Raw genomic sequence first — 26,703 nt, 5'->3', positions numbered from 1 at the left:
ATTTATATACAATAAAAAAATTAAGAACCGGGTATTTTTATATGACTGTTCAAAAGCAAGTTAGAATATTCCTGTGTTTGGTTTTTGTTTTGTTTCTTGGGCATTATATTATCATAGTTTCTAGTACAAACATGTCTTTGTTTATTTTCTCTACACCTGATCAACCTCACTATTTGAAAAACGCAAGTTAATTTCAATTTGGAAGTTGTTTGTATTGCTAAAGTAATTATGTTCTACGTAAGAAAATATTCAGGCACTTAAGTCCTTAACATCTGTAACTAACACTGCAGCTTGTGACTTTAGATCCTAATAGGAAAGATTTGGGTTGGAAGCAATGTGTATTTGGTCAACAGTTTCAAAATGGCTCCTTCAGAATTTTACTTGTGATTAAGATCTAATTCAAGGCAACTACACACCACCCACCTGCAAAAAGCTAAAGGAGTTTTAACTGCAGCTAACTAAACTATGTCTGCAAGTTACAGTGCAAGGTTACTTGGAATCCAAAGCAGCAGCTTGCTCTGAGCAGTCAGAATGCAACCACCAGCTCTGTGCCCTGACTGAGGGAGTGCTGCACACACAGAGATCTCCCCTCAGCACCCCACTGCAGATAACAAATCACCACTAAGATGGAGTCAAGCTGCCTTCTAGTTTAGGATGCTCTGTGAGGGAAAGCTTCAAGACATTCTCAGGAAGATTTGAAGGCAGTCACTAAGGGCTGACTGGAGGTGGACCACTATACATCAGCAGGTTACTGGTGACTTAATGACAGGCAGGACAGGAGCAGACAAGGGAAGGACTTTGAAGGAAGGTCTAGTACCCTGTATAGAACTCACCTGGAAAGAAGGATTTTGCAGAAAAAAAAAAAAAAAAAAAAATGACATGATACAATCAACAATCTTGGAAATTCTTTGCAGTAGAATTCTCTTTCAGAGAGAAGCACAACCAGAGCCTGTGTATTATGAGAACAGAGAATACATTGTGGCAATCCATAAAAGATATTATGCCATATTATTCCATAAGAAAGAATATTTCCTACGGATAGTACTACAGGATTTGAAATTACTAAGACTTAAATATAGCCTTGACATGATGCTGAATTTGGAAAATATTTTCCTATTTATGAGCTCAAGTGAGTGACAGAACAACAGTATCATTCACAGAAAATCATGAAAGGACATAAAAGGAATTTTTGAAATAGTAATGACATTATGTTATGAATAGTATTATTCAAGAAAACAAGCCTTTTAAAGTGTTTCCAATAATTTACTTGAAAATCAGAAGTAACACTACCCAAAATATTTTATGTATAGTGTTAAATTGCATTTATTGTAAAATGCAATTTAACACTTTTTTAATTTTAGTATATATTCAGACATTGAAAGCAATGAAAAATTTACGTTTTTGTAATTGATGCAATCACAGTTTTAACTAGTGACACTATGTCAGAATAATGAATCTTAAAATGGCAATGTACCAAATCCAATCTTGAACAAATGCAATCTGCACCCCATATGCTTTAAAAGGTGAAACTGCTAGTGATGATTCAGGAAAACAACATACAAATAATTTGGCCTTTCTAAATTAAACTTAGGTTTATGCACAAAAATATAATTATTAATATTATAAATAACACTCTTTTTAAGCTTTTCCTTGAGCTGAACGACATGTTAAATAAAAAACATGGGGTTTTACTTCCCTCTAAACAAACTACAATTCATTACCTTATTTTTTCTATACCCCAACAGATCAACTAATGCAATGCTTTCATCTCCTATTGTCACCAGTGAGTGAGCAACTGAAAAAAAATAGAAAGAAGAAGCCCTTCCATTAAAATAATCTTAAAATAGCATCTGTCCAAAAATATCCACTTCAATTTTAAAAAAGTCTCCTTGTGCCTTCAAGTAATGATTTATTGAGGAGGATGTCTCTGTAGCTTCTAAGTTAGGACTGACATTTGAGTAAGACACACCCAGGCACAAGTATATCAAACTGGAGTAAGCCTGGTTTTCCAAGAAGACAAGAAAGGTACTTCTGTCATCATAAAGTCTGGAAGGCAGGTTTTTTCTACTCCATTAATTCCACTGAAAGCAATGCACATCCACAAGAACTTATAAAACTTCTTTTCTGATAGTTTCCTTTTTCAGTGCTTTTCATTATGGATATTAGGAGATGAAAGTATTGAACTGTCATATCAAGGAACACAACCTGCAAACAACCAGCTCTCCCCAGACAACTTCCTCCACAATTAGTCCTTTGGAGAATCTGTCATGTTAATCACATTTCTCAGTGCAAGGTAGACACTGCCCAACTTCTTTAAGATCCCATTGGTCCTTGACAAATAGCTACTCCTGCTTTCCCATCCAAGAAGCCACACAACGTTCATTCTGAGCAGCAATAGAGAGGATTCTCTTCCCCAGCCATCTCCTTGCTGATACCTTAATAAAGGTACTATCATCTTGCCCCTACTTTTTTATTCCCACTAGAAACAGAACAGTGCTTAGATTATCATGATCCTTTATGCACCACTCCCAAGAGAAATTCAGTTACAGAGTTCAGACCAGATCTTTTTTGCAATATATTCTTCAGTCTTAAAGAAAACACATTACTTTGAGACAGTATCCTCAAAGACAGCTATGGTATTAGAAAAACCACTGCGCATCAAAAGCATTACCCTTCTTTACCCACAGCAGTAACATCCACAGTACAGGTGCTCACTGCTTTTAGTGCTATCCAAAAGCAGAACTTGTGGATAGCACTAAAACTCAGATAACCCAGAAAACTCAGCAATGCTCACTGGCTGAAGCAGAAAGAAATTAGTGTTTTAACTTTCTACTCCAGAGTACCAGAACAAATGATAGTTGGCTGCATAATACAAGCCTTAGCCTAACGTTCATACTTACATCTGCTATTCTTCAGCTGTCAGACTGAAGATGAACACCAATACACAACTCTGCTAAAGCTGATTTAAATGCAAATGAGAATCAGCCAACACGCAGAGGAATAACAAGCTTCTGGAAAAAAACACATCTGAAAAACAAAACTGATGTTACAGAGTGTTTCATGTTATTCCTTAGAAGCATTTGAACTGAATATCAGCAAGTACCAGCTCATGAAAGAAGATTTAAGTAAAAAGGTCTGTGTTAACATTGTAACTGCTTTCTGACTTCTGAATAAAACTGAAGTATAACACCACCACTTGAAATATTTAATTAGGGAGAAAATCTAAATCTCATATCCAATTTTCTTTCACCAAAACCTTTTTATTCTCAACATTACAGTAACTTCATTTATTCTTAATATTAACAGGTGCTGTTTTAATTCAGTGCCAGAGACAGGATAGGACATAAGCATAATATTACATTTGGAAACATGAGTGAAATTTGGCAGAAGCTGCCATGTTGAGGTATCTCAGACACTGCACATGTGCTCCTTGCTGTGAACTGTGCCAGCTGTGAATACGAAACCACTTTAAGGTAAGATGTCTTGCAGATCAAATGTATGGACTGCCCTTTCTTCATATTCCACACAATACGGGACACAAAAACCAGTCCCATAATGGCTGTCTGGGCACACATTGTTTCCTTCTGCTTTACAGCCAACACCAAAAGTGTGCAATCATACCAGTGTTAAACATGGGGTTTTTTTAATGAATTCTGCTTCATAGCACCCAGGAATTGTATTTTTACAGAAGTCACTCATGCATGAGGAAAACCATTGTCTCACTGAGAAACACAGATGATTTAGCAGGTTGGAGCTAAAAAGCAGCAGTTAGCATGATTATTTTAATTTTTTTCATTGAGGAACGTTCTTCCCAGTCTTTTTTTCACTTTCAAGCTAAACAACTCCTTAAGAGCCAAAGTTGACTAAATTTCATTCTATTACAACTTTGCCCAGGTAGAAGTAACTTTTGAGGGTTATCACATAGGGAATCAAAACAACATAGAAAAATGCCAAGAAAAAAAATTTGAATTATTTTTAGTTTAACAGTAAGTTCCCCAGCTACGTTACCCTCTTCTAAGGTCTCCCATTGAATGTAATCTTGCCTTCTTTAACTGAGCAGAGTGGGACTTTTTTGCAGAAGTGTTATGCCACCACTTAGAAACAAAAAAAGAAATTATTTAACTTTGCAAGTAAATTCACAGTTGGGTTTTCCAGTAGAGCCTGCAAATATAGAAAATATATTTTATTTATTTTAAACCATAAGAGCTATAAATTCTTGGTTTTTTTCCTGTATCAGGATTAAAAACCACATCTGTCTTTGAAAAAAAAATATTTAATGTGGATTAAAAAAAAAGTGGACTAAAAAAAAAAAAAAGGGTAACAGGGGAAAACAAAAAAAAAAAAGCCCTGAATTGAAACAACTCAAATTTCATGCCCAAAAGTGATATGATCAATGATGGCCATTACTATTACATTTCCTTATTATAGTATCTCAAATTGTTGAAAAGTTTTTTGGTCAAATAACTGCTAAAAATATTAAATTAGAATAAAACCAGATTGTTTAAATGTTGATTCTCCTGCTTGGCAGTTGCAGAATTGCTTTCCTGGGAAAGCAAGAAGAATTGAATCCGTGTTTCAAGAGAACACCCCACACACCAGCCTGCAGGATACTTTAGAAAGGACTGTCATATCCTCCCTGAGGAAGCTGACCATGGCACTTGGGGACACTGCTCTGAGGTGAGCACGGGGGTGTTGGGTTAATGGCTGCACTCTATGATCACAAAGGTCTTCTCTAAGCTTAACAATTTGATAATTCTACGACACAGTGAGAAATGCACATTGATGGATTCCAGACAGTGGGCAAGAAGTCTGAACCTGCAGTCCAGTGATTGAATCCCGTACCTACACATGAACCACTGGCTTATGGGGCTCTGGAAAGAGAAAAATGTGGACTTGAAATCCCTCAGGTTGAGAAGGACCCCAGAAGAAGGCCTCCTACTTCTTGGACTCATCAGCTAATTAACTGCTAGTTCACTACATAAAAGACAGGTCCCAAAAGCATCTTCCTAAGAGAAAACTGCAGAAAGGGGTATGGGATTTATTTTCTGATAAATGTAGTGGTGATATGAATGTCTAAGGTATACCCTGGCTTCCTCCCAACCAGCTTCACTGTACCAGGGCTCCACATTACAGATTTCAAATTCTAATCAGGAAATCATATGGTCCTTAGATACCTGCCTCCATACTTTCTTAGCCAGAAGCCTGATTGTTAGCAGTGTTGAACATTACAAGGCTTATGTTCTTTGACAAAACCTGGGACATAAAACCTTCCACTGCATTTTAAACAGTCTTTGCTTAATTTTTTCCAACACAACACCCTTTAGGATTTTAAGTGGGAATAAATTAGGTCAGGTCTTCCTACTGAAGTGTTTTAAAATTTTAAAATAGCTAAATTCTGAAAAAATGTATCTGCCTTTTACACCTCCCATTAATATTTTTGAATATAAATGTCTGAAGAGCACATTGATTTACTGAGAGCCTTACAAGTAGCAAGTGTCCATAAATATTAGTCAGAAAAATATTTAAACATAATTCCAGGTTTTGATTCCTTTGTAACAGATCTGATTTATTTTTTATCACATATTTTAGCAGTAAGCCATTAAAAATGCAGAAAGAATTTGTCTGTGCACAGATCAGCCACAGAATACTGATGTGAACATTTAACAGCCTAAGGAAAAACACAAAAAACACAAAATGGAACCCACGCACTTGAAGCAATCAAACATCTGCCTGCCTTTCAACACCATTTTCATAGGATTGTCAACATTCCTAAATCAGAGGATATACCACGAGCCCCTAGTGTTTGAACAATCTTGCTACTAAAAGACAATTTTCAGAGAGTTTAAAATACAAAATTTTCTACCTGTGTTTCTGTTGGTGTACTGCAATAACAAGGAAGCTACTATTCATTTCTTTTATCAACACTAGTACAAAGAATAAGACACACCCTTCTCAGGGAACTGGAAAAACCTGCTACGTGAAAGCTGAAAAGTCTCCAACTACCCATTCCTTCATTTTGCTCTACTTTCAACAGAACTGAGGGAGGCTGCAAGAACTTGGCCTTAGCCTAACAAAAATAAAGCTGAGCAGAAAAGCAAGGGCTGTGTATAAAAACACTGAAATAACTGTAAAACAGTAAGAAAAATCTATTTTAAATAAAAGGACATTCTTGGCACAAGATTGTTTCTGATGATGAATAAATTTAGGTTGAACACTGTAAGCACCTTCATCATGTTGAGGAATTTAGCACTGGAAGAGGCTTCTAGTTAAAATAGTGAGGGGAAAAGGCTCAGCTGCTTTTAAGACAGCGCTCCATATGTCTATGTCTGTATGACATAAAGCCTACAAGAGCATGAAAATAAACTTGATGAATAGGCAGGTTCTTTCCTGTCCCACGTTCCTAAAAGAACAATAAATGTCAAGCAAATAACATCATTCTGATACAACTCTAAGATATAACCATCTGTCAGGCAATACCCCAGAATAATTACACCACAGAAAGCTAAACCAGATATTAATACCACAGCAGGACAAACTTTGCCAAGAAAAAACTTCACAGAGTATCTTTTCATAAATGTCTTAGACCTATAACCTCACTTCTCATAGTTTCATGCTACCTCTGCAGAAAGCACACCTCTCATGCAGTACTCACAAATCTGAAAGAGCTCAGGTTATTTGGTCTCCATGCAACCAGGCAGACTTATGATCTGCACCCCATCAATTCTGGACACACACAACAGATCATCTTACCCCAAACAATATGACATCTAGTATGCTCAACAGGCTCTTTATTTGCTACAGCCCTTACAATCTTCATCTCGGGCAGGAGGAGCCAGAAACTGCTTTGCTATTGAAAGGTTCAAATCGCTACTTTTGCCCTCATGTCATTAACCAGAAAAACTACAGCAACAATGAAGGTCTACAACAATTGGTTAGACAAGAACAGTCACAGAAATAACATATTCTGTTAGATTGACCTTTATAACTTGAAAGAGCAGACAGTCTTTCAGGCATATCAGCCTTTTGACTTGCTTGACATCCAGAGATATATCCCTATCCCTTGCAAAAATGTTGTGATTAAGGCCATGAAAAGTTTTCCAGAACAAGAATAAAACTTGTGCCTGAGCCATACAGTTTCTGTAAATTAATATCAATCTGTATTTTTCTTAGCTTCATTCTCTTAGCAGAGCACAGAGCACTGTAACTGCAAGACAGCATTGCAGTCCATTTTCAGTTTGTTTATATCACACCACAGCATTTTCCTACCATTTTAGTTCATCTGCTTATAATAGAATACCAGTGCTTTTTAACCCTATCATCCAAACAGCATACACTCTTTTATTCACTGTGAGAGCCTACAGATCTGAATTATTGTATATTCTAGACCTATGACTGCATAATTCAAACAGGTTTGAAAAAAGGTGTGCTGCAAGATACCACAAAAGACCTCCCATTAGGCCTGCTGAGAATAAACAGACACATTTTAGTTGACCTACCCTACTGGCCACAGCAAACTGGTCCTTAGCAGCAGATGCCAAGCTCAAATGACCACTTTCACATCTTTGTTACAACTCCACATCAAGTCTTTGATCATTTTTCATCTGGAAGTACCTACCAAATGGATTTCTGCTTCCTGGCCTCTATACAGCCACCTCATAATCCACCAGCTGATCTCCCTTGTACCATGCAGTGGGAACACTCTTCTCTACTTTAGCTGCATTTCTCTCCAACACATACAGAAAAGGATACATTGGATACTGCTAAGATAAATTTCAGTTAACTGTTTATAGACCATTTTGATTATTTTGCCATAGTGTTAGATAGCAAAATACAAAACTATGACACTATGATGTATATGGCTTCTGACAAATTTTGACATTCAGCAGTCTGATACAAAAGTAAATAAACCGGAGGATGAAATCTATTTGAACTGGTTTTCATTTCCCTAAACATTACAAAATTGTAAATACACAAATTGCTTGAAGTGTAATTCATTTTTGCAGAAACTTACCTTAAAAGTGGAATAAAGTTACCAAGAATATTTTGTATCACAAAAGGTCTTTCCCTTAAGCATTAAAAAAGGCAACTGAACTCTTCAGAAACACTGTAAGCACTGCAAAGCATACAAATGGAAAAGCTGTCTATACAAAACTAACTTATAGCACCCAGAAAATATGCAGACATTAAGAACTGCACCCATCTCAAAGTACTCTTGCTTTATGTCTTCTGCTTCTTCCAAACTGCACAAACAATTTACAGAATTCCCTTTCAGATATTCTGATTACACTCCTACACTCTCCTACACTCACCAGGCAACCTGAATTATTTTGCTATGTCACTGCAATGAAAGCAAAGGAATGCTGTGTCCCAAGTGTACAGCAATTTTTTAGTATCTTATTTTGAAAAAATACTCTCTGAAATAATGCCTTAGAAATATGACTAGGAATAGTTGTTGATGCTAGGCTTCAGGGTGATAGTCACAAAAACTTGCAGTTTTTATTGGCAAGGTTCTTCTTTCCTCATTTATATTTAATTCCAAGTTTGTAAAGCTACATAGGACATTCTGGGAGCTGGTTCAATCCCATGCCAAGTCATAAGCCAAAGACTCCCACGAAAATAGGTCAGATCAGGAGCTCTCTGATAAGACATCAGCAATAGAGAAAGAAATCTGCCTCACGCTGATTGCCAGAACACAGCCCAGTTTAGCTACACGAAGGAAACATCTCAGCATCACTTAAGGAACTACTGCAAGGAGAAGTCCAAGCCAGCCTGACAGTACTGTTTGTTCTCTGTTCAGCATTGTCTAACAAATAAAAGGAAACAGAGAACAAACACTATTCCCCATGACAAGCAACTTACTGATTGGGAACCACTGATCTAAGCTGTGGTACTACTACATCAATTCTTATCAGGGCTGAAGCCAGTTCCTTACCTGGTGATCCAAAGAGCCCATCTCCCAACCCTTTTGGAAACAGGCTTCTATTTAAAGTTTTTACCATCCATATTTTGTTACAAAATTCCTGTAGGATCCAGTGGATGAGATGAGCTCTTCCTTTATTATTTCCAGGACTACCTCTCTGTTCCCTTCCAGCAGAAGTTGAGAAAAACATTTCTCCTGAAATGTGCTGATTCTGCTAAAAGAATGGCAAGCATCTGACATTTTCCTTTCTGTACCTCATCCCTCTTTCTGCTTTTTTCCCAGGCCTGAGAAAGGTTTCACTGAAGAGGAAGGTGGGGAAGACTCATTAGTGAGAGAGGTTTGATGCAACAATCATCTGAAACTCAAGGTCAAATGTTTCCCTTGGTAACAGCTGCAGATGCACACATACACGCACACACATTCAGTCTCCTTGCAGTGAGGACTGTCTTGTACTTAAACACATCCATCATGAAAGAATTTTTTGTACAGTAGACATGCATATGAGAAAGAGTTTATGCACAGAAACATCAACCCCCCCGAAAAAGATTATCTAACTACAAAGAAGAGAAAATATGTAGTTTCCCATGCATTTGTAACTTCTAGTTTCTAGATTTGTGAGTGGATCTGCAACATGTAAACACTGGATTTTGGATTACCTTTCCTATTATAACATGGTAAAAAAACATCACAAGATTTAGCACAAGGTAATTAGACATTAGGCTTTCATTTAGGCTGTGGCATGTTCTTACTTCTCCATTGGGAAGGCAGGCTATGTGTGCCTGTCACACACACACGTATCAAATCTCATATCTCTAGTGAAGCATTTAAGTGGGGAGATAACATCTTGGCTTACTACTCAAGAATAGCTTTCAAGAAGAAAAGGTCATATGATTACTTACTAATTCAGAACAATAAATTATTTAATGCCTCTAAAAAGCATTCCCAGAACTACAAGAGAGATCTATTTCTTTCTAAAGGCAGCAAAATATATACAGAGGGAAATACACATTCTCTTAATTTCCACTATTCAGGAGATGATACAAGGAACAACAGTAGAGCTTTTAAAGCAGAATCAAAACCTAGCCCTGCTTTAGAGAGAAGGAGGTGACAATATGCTTTTGATTCGTGTGTAATGGCCAGCACATGGACTGCAAGGCCCATAACTAATTGGAGGGCACAAAGGGAAGTTTTAGCTCTTTGCTCAACTGTCCTGTCAAATGCACACTGAAAAATAAGAGAAATCGGCATTTGAATTTGACCTGCCAGCAACTGAGAAGCACCCCAGTGCAAGGACAGGGATGAAGATGTCTGGCCTCTGTAGTGAGGACACTGTCCTTGTAGCCTGGGAGCCAGGAGCAACAGAAGTGTCCTGGAATCCTGCAGACAGACCGCAGAAACTCCAACCATGCCTGTGCAGGCACTGGAAGAAAGAAACACTCTTATTTTTATCCCACCACTGAGTGACCTTATGAGCTGCAAATCAGCAGCTAAACAAATGTCTAACCATAAGTATCATACACAAGAAATTTGCTTTCAGATAACTGAGGATAACTAAATTTATTACTTAGATTTTTACAATGTGGGCAAATGTAAGAAATCTCAATTAACCATGCAGCTGCTCTGACACAGTAGAAACTGTTCATACAAACACACTGAACAGACACAGAAGGTCTGATTACTTAATACTTCCCTGTTACTATGGTCTGTTAGTGTTAGACTATATTAATGTGCATGCATGTTTTCCTGTAAGGAATCTGGAGATATTCCATTCGTACTACCAAGATGATTTTTTCATAGAATCACAGAATGGTTTGGGTTGGAAGGGACCTTAGAGATCACCTAGTTCCAACTCCAATGCTGTGGGCAGGGATACCCCGCACTAGATGAGGTTATTTAAAACCTCATCTGACCCAGCCTTGAACACTGCCAGGGATGAGACATCCCTAACTTTTGTTTTTTCTTCCTGGAGTACCCATCATCCCAACTGAACAGCTTGTGAAAATGTATAACACACCTCCTGGCACTACATGTCACTCTAGATTCTCGCCTGTGATGACAGCAGGTTTGTTTTAATAAGCTGCAGTGTTTTGATAAGTAATGCATGTGTCTATTGAATTGATACATACATTTTAAATATTAATGCTATATCAAAGCTAAATGAAAGCTTCAGAGAAGACAGAGTAAGTGATTTAATAGGGTGGGGATATTTAACTCCCTGATGTAAGTTAGCAGCACTTAAAATGGTGAGCTCAGTCCTTGGATAAAGAAACCAGAATAGCTCTTGCTTTCTTACAAGTGTAATTGCTATCATCCACAGGAAGTCAAAACAGCTATCTGGAATTCATTAAATAGTGTTGTAGAGCTGAAAGTCAGAGGAGTAAAATGTAAATTCTACATTAATGAAATGACATTTACTCAACAGCCATCACCGATTACACGTGTCCACCTACACAACAAATCTACAGAATTAAACACTGTGTTACAATTGCTGTCTGCCTCTATTCACAGAGCAGTTAAACAGAGTATTTACCTAAACCTGTCTTCCTACAGGATGCTTTAGTTCTGGACCATAAGAAAAAGCTAACAGCATCTTTGGTTTCTTGAGGCAGAAGTGAACCACTGGGTATAGAGTTGACATGACACACCTTTATACTACACATGTTGGTTATGTTTCTCTGTACTTTTTTTCAGTAAGGTAATGTGATAATAACCAACCAGAACTGATTTGGGTCACACACACATCCCAGACAACTCTTCTCTAAATATGAAAAGAAAAAGAGCATTTGGCAAAATTCCTTACATTCCCCTTGGTATTCTATGATTCATTAAATATAATTAGATTGGCCAGCTTCTACTGTGAGAAAAGGTTACAGAGTTTGCAAATCTTTCCTAACAGGTATTACCTAAGGCTCCTGTGCTTAGAAGGAACATGCGGGCTTGGTTTCTTTTTTCAAAATCCAAGTAATTGTCATATTAATGCCTGCACATGACTTTTTAAATAAAGTCTTTGTAAAAAAGTATGTTTTACAACTCTGCTAGAATATCTTTCTGTACCTAAAATATTTAAACTCTTCTTCCACAGCCATGTCATCTGAAGAGTCTTCTTTTCAAACAAATTTCTGTATTGGTTTCTAACATCCTTCTGTTCCCATCCGAAGCTTTTTTCCCTTTGGAAATGAAAGCATCTAACAGTCTTCATGTATCAATGTGAAAAAAGTTTAATAAAAGGCCCTAATGAGAAGGAATGTTCATTATCTTCATTAAGTAATAAATGCGTATGTCACAAAATTGGGAGTTAAGATAATACAGTTTAATACATAAATAAGTTGAATACAGTACATAGGATAGAAAAGTTTCCATAGCTTCTGGGAAGCAAAAGCCTTCACAGCTGGCACATTGAAGTTTTCAACTTTTCTCCAACTGTCAACCTGGTCGTTTGACTTTCAGTAAGTCACTTGTAACTCGTCCCTTTTAACTTCTGTCCTCCAGTAACTGCTTTGTGAATCCTTCCCTTTCTGGCACTCACAGCAGAACTTTGTACATCTAACTGCCCAGGAAGATATTTTCCTCCTCTGCCACACTCCAGGATAATCTGCTATTTCCAGTGAGAGTTTCTCCCTCAGGCTGGCTGATAGCATGCCCACCATCCACTAGAAGCAGCATCTTCCAGCATCTCTAAACAGATGGAGACTACATCAGCAGCCAACCACCTGCATGTGCAAGTTGCGGCCATGGTTCTAAAGAAAGGAAAACATCAGTGTTTTCTACACTCAATACAAAAATGTGGTTGCTGGACAACTGACCTCTATCTTGCCTCAGTACTCAACTGCTGCACATGATTTCTGCTCTCCATTTTAACCATCAAGATTTCTTGAAGCCAGCCAGTGTTCCCTGGGAAGCACCCAGGGTGTCTCGCCAGGTCCCACGGCGCAGACACATGACTCTCACAGCAGTCAGATGAGGTCCCAAAGACACCCTTCAGCACTTGGCTCAAAGCATGCCATTCACAGTTTTATCCTCTGAGGTTTGCTTGCCATTTCGATCCCCTTGCTCAGACTGGTGGAGGCAGCTGGAAGGTGGTCCAAGTCACTGTCTGTATCATATTTCAAACACTCCACAAGCTTTCGAAGCAGGGAGTCATGCACTGCAGCTCAAGCAGGGCCCTTTCAGACTTCTCGTGCTGTAGTACTTGTAGTGCCATTTCAATACCAAGACAAAGTTTCCAGCACATACAATTTTGATGTTATTAAAGTCACAAATTTGGATCCCTGGGGAAGTAACCGATCTTTGAAAAAGAAGCCCACAAGCTCTGTGGTACAGACTGGATGTTCCCATCCTCACGGGAAATTAAACGCTGGGACTGAAGTTACAGGTTAGCTCAACATGTACTGGAGGTAACACAGATTTACTGAATCAGCTAACCTTGGAAACTAGGCAGCAAAAGGCTTCTTTCAGGGTCTTTGGGATCCCCAGATGGCAAGAGCAGCAGTGCAAGGCCCGGGTGTGCCCCGGGCAAGGCAGCTAACAAAGGGCTGCTGTTTGTCCTGCTGGGAGCAGCACTAACTGCCTTGGGCTGGTAGGAGGGAAAGCATTAAGGGAGGAGCAAGGATTTCTAGATATGATTTACAGTAGAGATTTCACAACTTCATTAAGTTTTAGCATTCATCCACCTTAACTAAGTAGCAAGCTGCTCAATGAGAGGATGGTTTTGGTCACTTCTCCAGCCTTGCTGGCTTCAGGATGATACAGCTCTGGTGTTCCCCCTTCGAATTGCACATCTCACTTACAATGCAATCCCAACACAGAAGTTAACTGTGTTCACAGCTTCCCAAATGACCCAGACTACAATGAGATAATTAATTGCTCATGAACAGCTATTCATTGAAAACGTCAATCACAGTATCTGTTAAGCCATTGAAAAACTTCATTACTGTATCTGTCAAACCTCTAAATAAATTTAGGACTGTTTCTTTAGATTCAGGATTAGACCAGATTTGGTTGTTTTCCAATTCTCCTGGACCATGATAAAGAAGCAAGGCTTTTTATCAGCTGAACTTGTAAGGTGTTTTCTAAAACCACAAAAAAACCCCTCCATATGCCAGTTTGAAGCTTCTGATTCGGTCACATCAATGTGTGAAATAAATATACTTCACTCTCGTGTATAATTAGCAATGTCAAGTCTGTTTCTTTAGATAGCATTCATGGCATATGTCTGTGAAACAGAAGCTCTGCATTTCGTATCTGAAACTACATTGTTCCTCTCAGAACAGCTTCATTGGCTAAACTAAATTCAATCCACCTAACAATACATTATGAAAGCAATAAAGGTTTTCTATGCTCTCTTTATAAATGGACGTGTGTATTTTCAAATTCTGAGAGGCAATTACTAGCTCTGAAGCAGCCTTACTCTATGCCTCAACTTGCTAAACAATTTATAATGCAACATGTTTCAAAGTCAATCATCACTAACTGTTTGCTGTATTTGCAATACTTCCTATTTTTTCAAAACTTCTCCTATCATACATGATGAAATAACATAAGAAAATTTAGTCATTCTTGACTCAAAAAAGAGGCTGTCTTCACAAGACAATAAAGCAGTACACAGTTAGACAACACACAATACTTACACCACATAATGGTACAACACTTTCACAACTTTTGATTAGCACTAAGCATGATATGAAATTATCTTGGTCTTTAATACTGATCTACACACATCTATTTATTGCTCAGGATGGTAGAAAACAAGCAACAGCCTAATTCAGTATCAGAAAGCAATGAGCATGAGTCATCACAAGGGAGTCCTACCTGGATAACTGTTTTCACTTCAACAGCAGCATTTTTCAGATTGCCAAGCTGAGAGTCTGTGGAATCTGAAAGAAAAGGGAAAGGCTAATAGTAATATGACATTTTTGTCAGTACTGGAAATACTAAATACTTGCACTTTTTCATTCTAAATGTTAGGAGAATAAATTTAAAGTAGTTAACTTCCAAATATCTGATTCTCTTTGAAACCCTACAGAAAAAAGAGAAGTCAACTTATTTTAGCTAAGGGGAGGAGGATTTCAAATTGTGTGTCTATTCTGCCTCCACACCTGTCCTAAATAAATTGGTCTTAAAATTATAATTAAGCAAATAATGATTTCAAAATGGGTACAGGTAAGCTTTATCTAACATATAAACATCTGTAAGACTTCAGATATATAATCCCATTTTATACATGAACAATATGCAAATTCTGGTACAAAATTTTAGGTATAAGTCTTCTACCACTGCACTGTATGTGCCCACATTAAAAAGCCCTTAACTACTTCTGACTTCTTGCCTGTAGTAAAGATACTAATTTTTTTTTGCTTCATGATAGCTAATTATTCTGCTTTGAAAGTCAGCAATAACCTCCAGTCCGTAACTGACTGTGCACACCAACATCCAGCAAATGTCCATCATGCACTGCCTACTCCTCCTGCAAACAGCTCATCTTTTCTTCAGAGCTTCGGCTGTGAGATAAGATTGATTCTAGCCATGATCCATAATGTAGATTGATAAAACATTTTCAGCACAAAACCTGGAGTCCCAAAGATTAATCTGCTTAATGACACTGCTTAAGAACACACAGAAATCTGTTAGCCTACCGAAGTGGGGGGAAAATTCAAGTTGTGTTCTTTGGTAGTTCAGCATAATGAAAGCAAATATTCAAGAACATCAAAGTTTTGTGAACATTCAGACATGTCTTATTTTTTATTTCTGATGGGTTTCCCCTAAATGCAAGAATGCCAGCTAAAAGAGCATGTCAATGTATCTATCATCTATTGCTGTCTTTGAAAACTCAGTTGTCGAGGAACTTTACTGAACACTTTATGGTAACGTTCAAAAATGATTCAGTAAAATACAAAAACATGGCATCAGAGCTGTTCTCAGACCTGCCATATGGTCAACATGACATGGGACAGAGCTAGTGGTCTGGGCTGTCAAGGGCTTTTAAGGATACTGCAGTGTAAAAGATATTTGAAGTGCATTAAGTAATGTTTGCGCCCTGTCTATTTCTGTAATACAGGGCAAGATACTGTATTAGCTGAGTATATGATATCACTTGTGATAGAAATGTCCAGAATCCACTGAAAGCAGGTATAAATAAATTCAGCTATATTACTGTACTTCCAAGAGTAAAATTAGAAGGTCACAATTTAATATACTCCATCATTTCTTTAACAAATAAAAACCAGCAGCAAGCAGGAGATGAGGTCAGGAAGAATATACACACCATAGCCTGGGATTAAACTGCATTAGCACAACTATGCGGGAAGCTTTCATCACTCCTACACATAATTCACGTAGTTCTAGATGGTCAAACTTGCTTAACTCATTGCTACAACTTTCCAAAACATGCTCTAGAAGGCAACTAACAGACACTTTGCTAGCAGCAAGACTGGATTTTTTCCTGCTTTTACTCATTATCATAGCAAGTTCCACGGTAAAACTTAACAAAGAAGAACCAGTTTGGAGAGAAGATGCTACTGAACAAGTTTTCATAGATCCCTTCTGCTCCCTTCCACATGCTAGAGAGCAGAACTAAGGCTGGCGTTTCAGTGAAAGGCAACATTGCAACATCCCAAGATGGGAGTTGGAGAAGATTTAACATCATCTCCGTGAGAAGCACAGTACTCCTACAAGGTACTCAGGAAAGGACTGGAAGTTGCCACTTAGAAGACATACTTGTGACCATTTCCTATCAAGTGTTGGGATGTTAACAAAAATGCAAATAAAATTCCAAAGTAACAGTACATTCCTTAGCCTGCTTTTTCTGTACCTCATATTGACTTTTATACGTAGTCTTAAAAACTTACAGCTCTGACACCTGCCTAATTTAAAAATTAACTTCCTAATGACATGCTCCTACACAGAAAACGTTTTATTACAAACACAAAAACGCAATATTAACTCAGGTTCAAGGTCCATCTGACACAGTATCCTGTTTCTAATAAGTACTGCTAGTGGATGCACAGAGAAAAAGAACAGAGTAAACATACAGCAATCATTCCTTGATGTACTTTGCCAGCTGACAGCAATCTGCAGCTCTGGGATTTCCCATCTCCTTTTAAGTGTACACATGTAAATATAAACACATTCCCAATAAAGTCCAAACCTAGCTGATGTCTGAAATCAGTTAAATCAACTCCTCAGCATTTAGGTTACTGCTTTACTCCTTTCCATACAGATGAATAAACTGGCACAGTTGAAACTGATGACTCTCATTCACTCATTTCCTAGCTCTGCACAATTAAATCACAAACCCTAAATTAACTGTTGCTTTAAGACAGCTTTTAGAAGCTACATGCAGTCACACACCCTGAATGAAAAACATCTTAATCCAAACAGTGACACCTAGCAAAATCCTAATGTTAATTCTAAGTGAGATTATAGATTTGATCATCCACATCAATTAAGGAGAAAGAATACTTTCAGTAAGTGAATAACCGAGTAGTAAATTGAGTAAGATATTTCTATTAATACGGCCAAGATATAACATCCCTACATCCCTGATGGATGATAAGACTGTATTTTAAAGTGAACACCTACAAAACAACATGCCTCATTAAAATCGGGCTCTTGATCTAAGCAAACCTAAAAGTAAGAACTCTAGACCTCATCCAAAAAACCTGACTGTAAAAACAAATTCTGAATTCAGCTACCAAAGACAGCCATGAGGTCTAACGATGTTGATCACCACTGTCCCGACTGTTCAGTCTTCTTCAAAGGGAAGAATCCTGGTGCTGGGTGATATGATTAGTGCTTCAGAGGCTACAGTGACAGTGTTGATGGGTCCAGGGCTGGATTGATCCTAAAGGTCTCTTCCAAGCTTGCCGATTCTATGATCACTGAAATGACCACCCCTCAAGTTATTCTACAGATTATTTAGAGGGAAGAAAAAGCAAAGCTATGGCACGTTGTGTAAGAAACCAACTCAATTAAAAAGCTCTGGAAGCCAAGAAAGGCAGGCTGTTACAAACACAGGTAAAATACAACGAAGCTAAGAGTGCAGAAGTGAAAGCACACCAGCAGCACGCAAAGGCACCTACTGCTCTTCCCAGCTCTTTCCTCAAATATCATCCACCTTCCCTACGTGCAACGTGCCAAATTAATAGCTATTTATTGCTCCGTACAGATTAAATGCAGGCATTAACAGCAGCTGGCCTCACAGGTGAATTAAGTTATTACCAGCCAATTCATAAAACGCCTCCTGTTCCCGATACCCCATAAATTGAAGTTGATGGGTCTCCAGAGCCCGGCTGCGCACCCGGTGTCCCTTAATGGCTCAGTCACATCCATTACTTGTCACAACGAGCTCCACGCAGCGCAGCCCGGCAGGTTTTAAAAGCCGGAGCACTCGCCGTGATGAGCTCGGCCGTGAGCTGCCCGCGGGGGGGTCCCGGGGACTCGGATCCTCCCGCCCCAGGAGCCCCGCGGGCAGGAGAGCGGCTCCGGGGGCTCCCGGGGAGGCGGGGGACGGGCCACCCCGGAACCGGCGCCCCCCGCGCCCCGGGACCGAGCGGCCGCAGCCCGACACCTGCCGCATCCCCTCGCTCGCCCGCCGACCCTTCCCGCGGGAAATCCCTCCGGCGCTCCGCAGCACGGCGAGCGCCTCGGAGCCCCCCGCCGCGACCCTCGCCAGCTCGCAGACCCCCGCGAGGCCGCGGCTCGTACCTGCGGCCGGGCCCGACGCGCGGGTGAGGCTCGGCTCCGTCTGCCCGCGGCTCCGCTGGCCCCGGCTCCGCGTCGCCGCCGCGCTGGGCTGGGCCGGGCCGGGCCGGGCCGGGCGCGCTCCGCCCACCGGGGCGGGGCCCGGGGAGCCCAACGGCCGCGCGCCCACGGCCCGCCCGCTCCCGGGGCCCGCGCGCAATTGGCTGGCGGAGGGAGGGGCCGGGCCGCCATTGGCCCGCGGCGGAGGCGGGGCCCTGCCCGCGGGGGGCGCGTGACGCCTGTGGCGGGGCTGGGCCGCGGGTCCCGCGCCGGGAGCCCCGGCAGGGATGAGACCCGCCCCAGGGATGAGCCCCAGCAGGGGTGAGCCCCTCCTGAGGGATGAGTCTCCTCCTCAGGGATGAGCCCCGGCAGGGGTGAGCCTCCCTCCTGAGGGATGAGCCTCCCTCCTGAGGGATGAGTCCCCCCCTCAGGGATCAGCCCCCCCCCCCCAGGGATGAGCCGTCTCACGGCGCGCTCAGCGCGGGCCGCGGGAACCCCGCGGAGTCCGCCGCCAGGGCTGCCAAAAATTCCCTACGGCTCCGCAGGAAAGCGAATGCAAAGGTGTTCACACGGTTACCATTTGTGCTGTTAAGCTTCTTCCTATTTTTGTTTGTTATGCCAATGTATGAAGTCGCATCTTGTTTGGACCTTTTCAGCAGTAGAGCCCTCAGACCCTGCAGGCGAAGGTCGCAAACCATCGCTCGGGGCTGTGTACGGGGAACAGCAGTGATCTGCGGCAGCTGCTTGTCCAAGCCCGGACAGCAGCAGTGACAAAGCTAATTAATTCATTTGTCAGCTCCGCGCCTTCTGTTTAATGCACACGCTAGCAGTGAACCACATCATTTCACCGCGATCCAACTATTTTGGGGTAATGCGACGATGTTCCTCTAATGCTTATTGAAAATATCCTTAAAAGGTACGATGGGAGAAGAATAGTTCGGTTTGCTTCTCCTGCTGGGTTTTGTTTCCTCCTGTTTTGTTTCACTCTGAATCCTCAATGCTAAGCCAGGCTCGGTCCCTCGGGCTGTGTCCGCGGGCTCCGCTGTGCTCCAGCCCTGCTGCCCCTGGGACCGGCCGGGGCCGCTGCCGGGGACACCGCGCTGCTCGGGGGAGCCGGACGGGTCGGGCTGTGGGTACGCGGTGACAGATGGACAGGACTTGGCAGCTGGCAAGCTGGGGGGCTTCCCCACAAGGGGCTCCAGTCCTACCTGTTCGTGAAAGAAAGATACTTTACTCGTTCAGTGAATCTATTCTTAATGAGTTTGCTTTTCTTATAATAAAATATGCCAACGATTCTTTCTGTCTTTTCCAAGCAAAGGAATACACTGGTATTATAAATATGTGTGTTTGCAACAGCAGTGCTGTCCAACATCCACACAATTCAGCATTTAGTGCATTGGACTGCCTGCCTGCAGAAGTGCTCCCTAGTGTCTACAGCATCCTGTACTGGTAGTAGTTCCTGGCTAATCTCTTCAAAATATATCATTACAGGTGGTTTTGGACAGCTGTAACTCTCCGGTGCTGAGAGGGGCCTTTCAGCATTGTCTTCAATCAGCATTTTGAATGAAGTGTTTAATCGTGCCAAAAATTCATTGCAAGATGTAAGCAGTTCCAGAAGACTAGTTTCCTACAGTTTTCTCTCATGTCTTTTATTGCTAGACATATGGTTCTGTAGTGTATAATGCAACTACTCTCATTCAGCTTCCTTTGACATTTGTTCCTATTCAGTTTAAAATTGCAGTATTCAGCACACTACACGATTACAAGATTTCATTATGTTGTCAATCATTTTTTGTTTAGATGAGCAAATCATTAACAATTACTTCTCTTTTATCCATATCTTCAAAGACAGGACATAGTCCTTCCTTTTGTGATCCATCAGCAGCTGAAGCATTCCTGAAAGGAAACCTGTTGAACATACATGGTTAGTTTTTGAATAAGTTATTCTCAAAGCTGGTAGAGTAATTACAGTGCCTAGAAAAGCTAGACACATCAAATGTAGCTCAGTTCCTGGATGAATACATATTTTTATGGGTTTTGAGATCACATTTTAAATATTCATCTCACTGTCCTTTTAAAGAAATGTTTCACAAGAATAAACAAATGCCAAGCTAATAATTTCCTTCTTATTATGCTGAGTACCACCCAAGTACTTTTTCGTATCTTAAGACTTAACCTCTCTTGGAAAATTAATTTTAAAATAAATAGTTCTGAGTTTTGATACTTTATATGCAAACTTTTAGTTGCTGTCAGGCTGTTGTTGGAGAAATTTAAATTCTCCAGGATGAAAATGCTGACAGACACTAAGCAACAAAACTCCAAAACACGGCTTCCAGCCAGAAAGATGAATTGCCATTGTGCCCATACATGTATTATCCTTCCTTTCCTGCTGTAGGGTTTGGCAAGAGTGAGTTGAGCCCTCTATTTGTTTTGAAAAAGGACATATTCTCCACAAATCCAAAGCAAAGCAGCTCCTGTAAGCTGAACACTCAGTAATAGCGAACATGATTTAACTAAGGAGACAATTAAGAACTTTCCACAGGTCACTGCTTTTTCCAAACCCAGGAACTGGTTTGGGGTTTTTCCAAACCTTCTTCAAAGAACATTTTTGACATGACTTGGGTTAAGAACTAAGCATCTCAAAATCATTAAATCAGTCCAAGTCTGAAAGTCTAAGAGCCAGACTAGAAAAAGATGGTAAGGGAGGTAAATTTAGGTAGGTTGGATGACCTGCTCCTTTTAATTTCTTCCCAGATGTTTTTCTGGTGGAAAATGGCAGGAAGAAATAAGACACTTGAGAAGCTGTTAAGACACACTGGTCCCCAAACCTCTTTAGATATGAATGATATGTCTGGGGTATTTTCTTCTGTCTTGCTGACATGGTTGGAAAAGGCAGCATCCTACATCTCTCTCAGGGGACTGCAACAGTAGAAAGACATCTCAAGTGGTACCATGTCTGCATATCACTGTACACATTCCACCCACAGAATCTTCCTGGTTTCCTCTAAGGATTTAGCCCATCACAAGGTGTTGGCATCTCTCTTTTCAGTTCCTAAGTTGTTGTTACAAGTCAGTTAAAAACATATTAAATACTTTCCTAAAATTATTTTTCCATGCAGGCAGTTGCTGTATTTGGCACAAAGATATTATATGATCATTAATGGGAAGTGAAACTGAGCCAGTTACTCTTCTAAGTGTGGCCAGCCCTATGGGACAATTTGAGAACTCCTGCTTCAAATAGCTTTGGTTGTGTGTGTTTAGAAACTGCTTTGGTGTTATTCACCTCCTGACACTGACACTTTTGCTCTGCATAGCTGAGATTCTTGCATAATTTAACAGAGCCATCTCAGGTGTCTCCCACTCTGTTCCCAGCATTCAAGCTGTGTTCTCCGGATTGTGGCACACAGTTTGTGGTACATTACATTTACTGAAGAGTTTGCCAGACTTGCTTATTTAGAAAAAATTCTAGAAAACAGGTTGGGTGGGTTTTTTTCCAATCACATCTATTTGATTTGCTCAAAAAATACTTACAACAGCTGTCTCCAGCCAAGTTTATTTCCTTGATTTCCTTGATATGAGTATAAACAATATTATCCTGGTTTTCATCTTAAATTTCAACATTGTTGGTGCAAGTGAAATAAATAGTAATAGGCATTTTTTTTCTGTTGCATTTTAAATACTTGCTTCTTTTTTGTGTTACTGGTTCATCTTCACAGTATTCCCGCAGACAGGCTTGTGGATAGCACAATGGACTGGCTGAATAGAACTGGAACAGCAAAATATCTGTTTCAGTCATTGCAAACTGAGGATACTGGAAAATATAATGTTTCAGTCATTGCAAATCAAGGATACTGGAAAATATGTTAAAATGGTTTCATTTATTTAAGGCATATTTAGTTTGTTTTCTCACTTTTTCCTATTATAATTGCAAAACCTTCTGATTTTTTTTCCCCAGCAATTCTCTGCAGTATTGCTATCTAGGTATAGTAAATCAATTATGCAAATTATTTTACTGAAAGAACATGCACATTCATGTGCACACATTATTTGCCTGGTCTTCCTATTACAAATGCAACTTGTAGTGACATCCGAGTTTGTTAAATCAAAAAACTGCTCTAGAGATTTCAGATTTCTGACTGATACAGTAGAAATCTGTCATGTTTGTGTAGGGGACATGGAGCTTGAATACAGTAATATGAATAAATATTGAAATATGTTGAAAATTATTTTTTGTTGGTTTAGGTTGAGAAATTTTTCTAGCTGCTCATAAGGTAATTTTAACTTTCTTCTTTCATTATATTTATAAAAGTCTCAAAATATATCACTTTTTTCCCCCTTCACCTTGTAAAGTTTTTCTGTTTATAGTGCTAGTCATGGAATACTTGGTTGGAAGGGACCTGAAGGATTATCTGGTCCAACCTTTTTTGGCAAAAGCATCATCCAGACCAGATGGTTCAGCACCCTGCCCAGACTAATCTTAAAAGTATCCAAAGTTGGGAAATCCACCACTTTTTTGGGAGATTATTCCAGTGGTTGGTTGTTCTTGTGAAAAGTATTCCTCTTGTGTCCAATTGGAATCTCTGTGGCTGTAACTTGTACTCATTACCCTTTATCTTTTCCATGGGTCTCATTTTAAAAATTGACTATCTTCTTTGTAGCCACCCCTTAAATACTAGAACCTTTACCTCCATCAGGTCTCCCCTGAGCCTTCCTATCTAAAGGCTGAGCAAGCCTAGTTCTCTCAGCCTTTCCTCACGTGGCAGGCTTTGAGCCCTTGGATCGTCTTTGTTGCCCTTCTCTGGACCTTCTCCAGCTGCCCACCTATTTTTTGCGTAGCAGGGACAAAAACTGAATTCACCATTCCAAGTGTAGTCTGGCAAGTGCTGAGTAGAGCAGGATAATCACATCTTTATCGGCGCTGGTAAGGCTGTTGTTGATTCAGCCCAAGATCCTGTTGGCTTATTTGCCACAGTAGCAGACTGTGCGCTCTTATTCAACTGCTTGTCTACCCGTGCCAGGTTCCTTCCTACAGAGTTTCTCCCCAGCACCTGGTAGATCCCAACCTGTGCTGCACTCATGGACTACTTTCCCAGGTGCAAGATCTTATACTTGTCCTAGTTAACTTCATAAGGTTCTTGGTAGCTCACTCTTCCAGCCTATCTAGGTCTTCCTGCAGGGTAGCTCTTCATCCCAAAGTGTCCAGTCTTCCACTCAGTTTAGGGGAAGCAAAATTCATCAGTGTCCACTTGACCCCATCATCCAGATTGCTTTTGAAGATACTAAACAGTGGTGGGCCCAATATTGATCCCTACGAGACCCCTCTTGTGGCAGGTTGCCAGTTTGAAAAGGAGCTCTTTGTCACCCTGCTCTGGGTGCAGCCTCTCAGCCAGCTCCCCACTCATCGTGTGGAATCTTGTCTAGACCATAACACCTCAGTTCCCTAGGAGGAGCCTCACAGAAACTGTATCCAGAGCCTTGGAGAAAGGCATAGATAGTAGATAATGTCCACTGCTCATTCCACATCAACTTAACAGGTTAATTTTTTGGAGAAGGTGATCAGGTTTATCAAATACTATTTATCTTTGGTGAGCCCATGCTGGCTTTTCCTAACTGCATACTTCATCTGATAGCCCCAGGAGGATTCACTCCATAATTTTCCCAGAGACTGAAGTGAGACTGATGGGCCTAGAATTTCCAGCCTCCTTTAAGCTGTTTGTATAGATGGCTGTGACATTAGTCTTCTGGGTTGCCCCCAGTCTCCACAACTTCTCAAAGCTTGAGGAGAGTGACCTCATAACAACATGAACCAGCTCCTAACACCCTTGGGTGTTGTCAGGCTCCATTGATTTGTAGGGGTCAAGTTCCTGTAGAGTTCATCCACCAACTCTTCATTCACTGATGGTAGGTCTGTGTTTGCATTAATCTGGATTTTCATTCCCAAGGCCTGGGGCCCAACAGTGCTGGTAAAGAGAGGAGAAGAAAGCTTTGAGCCTTTAAAGCTTTGTTCATAACTAATTTAGCTCTCCTGTGTAACAATAGGCCAATGTTTCCCTTCTGTTTCTGCTTGTTGATTACACACCTGAAGAACCCTTCCTTGTGGTTTTTGATATCTCTGGCCTATTTCAACTCAAGCTTTTGCTTTTCTGACTGCATCTCTGCACACTCTGGTAGTTCTCAATGAGTATCCATTCACTTTTTCCATCTCTGGTACATGTCTGTTTTAGTTTTCAGCAGACATAGGAGCTCTTAGTTAAACCAAGGGAGTCTCTTGCTCCACCTACTTTATTTGCCTTTAAAGGGGATGAACATTTTGTGCTTGCAGGAGAGCATTCTTGAAAAATTCCCAGCGCTCACTAAGTCCTTTATCCTTCAGGGAATCCCTCCCACCTGAGCTCTGAGCGAGCTAAGTTTGCTCTTTTATGATCTCAAACCTTTGTCTTAGTACTAACCTTCAGTGTACTCAGCCAAAACTCAGTGTTTTTCTGTGGGACCACCTTTAGGGTTTCTAAGTATATAATTTCTCCTCAGGATCCAGCTATCATAGAGGTACACACATCTTCAGATCTGACCTTTTTATTTTGCATGCTCAGTGAGCTTACCATGAATGTTTTTGTTGTGCATAAGTGGTTTTGAATATTCATAGAATTTTGATAACCAAGTTCAATTTTGTCCCTACTCCAGATATGTCTTGTTCTTCTTGCTCAGTGTTAAAGTTTTCTTTACTGCAAACCACGTTGATATCTTTTCTGCCATTCATACCACCAAGTTCTCACTTATGAAGTAGAAACTAAATAAACTGAGCAGAAATACGACAGTTTGTCTTAACATTGATTTACCTGTCAGGTTGAGACTTTGAATTTTGTTTTATTTTGAATCCTTTCCAGAATGTTTTCCTCAGGAACTTGCTTCCAAACCATATCAGATAAGCTGTTCTTTTGATATATCTATCTATCTATATATATAATAAAAACTTGACCAATCATAAGACTGCTGTGTAATTTGCTGAGCTTTGCAAAACATCCACTGATGCTACTCCATCCAGCTTGAGAAGTTCTGTCAGAGCCTTCTTCAATTTGGAATCTTCCTGTTCTGAAAAGTTACATTCGTTAGGTTATTACATTAATTATTAATACTATTTCAGGTTTAATGGTGGCTGGTTTTCAATTCACAAAATTCAGTGGTTTTTCATACGATTCCTCATTGTATGATCAGTGTCTGGCCACCTCTTGTTTTTCTTACTAGAATTTTACATGCTTTATCAGTCCTGGTTTACAGTTAAAATACTTCCATTATTGACATGCAGAAACCAAACTTCTCCTCAGAGTTTTGCTGCCACCTCCTGATCCCTCACACACCTACTGGTATCTTATTTAATATTGTTTAATGGTTTGGACTTGTTTAACTAAGCCACCTACCACCACCAAACTGCTCTGTACAAAAAGCAGACAAGTCCTTCATACTTCCTTAATGTTAATATTATATTTTAAAAGGTATTTGGAGAAGAGAAAATATACATTTGTTTGCAAATCTTCAAAACCAGCGTATATTTATGAGTTAAATGCGGATGCTAAAGTTTCTTACAAAACAACTTCAGGATTTGTGGAGGAGATGTGAAAGAATTAAAGACATAATGAATGCAAAATTTGGAATGTATCATCCCTAATTAAGCTTCCACTTTACTTTGCTGAACTCCTGGGAGGGCAAACTGTTTGCATCACAAGATAGTTAAAATGTCACTGCTTTCTTTATCTTTCCTGGCAGTTACAGAAAACTACTATTATTAATGAATTTGGATGTGGCTGCAAGCCAAGAATGTGGTGTTCATGAGTGTGATCCTGCATCTGCATTTTAGTTTTCCTCTCACAGACTAAAAAGAAATCTGCTGCTCAGAGATCAAAGTCAGATGCTAGGGACTGGGAGCCACTGTATTTTTGAATGGCAGGCAGAAGTATGAAGAAAAATAGAATATAGTCAGATAAACAGTTATCATTTCATTTTAATTTGCTATCTGATTGCCTGATCTCATTTGCCTACTTTTTTCCACA

The 26,703-nt window shown here is 40.1% G+C and overlaps 1 protein-coding gene across 2 annotated transcripts in view; it reads right to left on the bottom strand.

Moving 5' to 3' along the window:
• The window catches only part of MPP7 (MAGUK p55 scaffold protein 7), a 148,117-nt gene extending 129,423 nt beyond the window's left edge, over window positions 1–18,694 (bottom strand). For both annotated transcript variants that reach the window (XM_083878449.1, XM_083878450.1), the window contains exons 1-2: window positions 18,623–18,694; window positions 14,729–14,793 (exon numbers count right to left, since the gene is read on the bottom strand). The gene's annotated coding sequence lies outside the window, so the exon portion shown is untranslated. The remainder of the gene's footprint in view (window positions 1–14,728; window positions 14,794–18,622) is intronic.
• Between the last annotated feature and the right edge of the window lie 8,009 nt (window positions 18,695–26,703).

Source organism: Zosterops lateralis (genome assembly GCF_965231275.1).
Source record: "Zosterops lateralis genome assembly, chromosome: 1".
Taxonomy (NCBI): domain Eukaryota; kingdom Metazoa; phylum Chordata; class Aves; order Passeriformes; family Zosteropidae; genus Zosterops; species Zosterops lateralis.
The sequence above is the reverse complement of the archived record's forward strand: the minus strand, read 5'-3'. Positions and strand labels throughout refer to the sequence as shown.